Here is a 392-nt window from a genome sequence, read left to right as displayed (position 1 = left end):
ACCACTATGCCCCCCCCCCGCCTCGGGCCCCCGGGTCGCTACCCGGCTCCTGGGCGCCCACCGCCAGGCGGCTCCTGCCGCTCAGCGTGAGCAGGAGGGGCGGATCCGCCAGAAGACTCAGCGCCCCGGGCCCCAGCTAGGTCGCCCCCTAGATGCCGCGTTTCCGCGCTGCCTCCCGCCCCACGGCACCGGCCGTTGGCGCCCGCCTCATCGCTCTCCGCGGCGCGGGACTGCGATTCAAGCCGGCAGGCGGGTGCACGGATACGTCAACGCGCTCCCCGTGCGTCATCACGCAGGCCCCGCCTCCCGTGGGGACAGTGCCGGCGAATCAGGGGCGGGAGCTTCAAGAAGAGGGCGGTGCAAAAGTAGGTGGTTTAGGGCATTCGGGAATT

Source organism: Bison bison, unplaced genomic scaffold (assembly GCF_000754665.1).
Source record: "Bison bison bison isolate TAMUID 2011002044 unplaced genomic scaffold, Bison_UMD1.0 scf7180017864298, whole genome shotgun sequence".
NCBI classification, from domain to species: domain Eukaryota; kingdom Metazoa; phylum Chordata; class Mammalia; order Artiodactyla; family Bovidae; genus Bison; species Bison bison.
The sequence above is the reverse complement of the archived record's forward strand: the minus strand, read 5'-3'. Positions refer to the sequence as shown.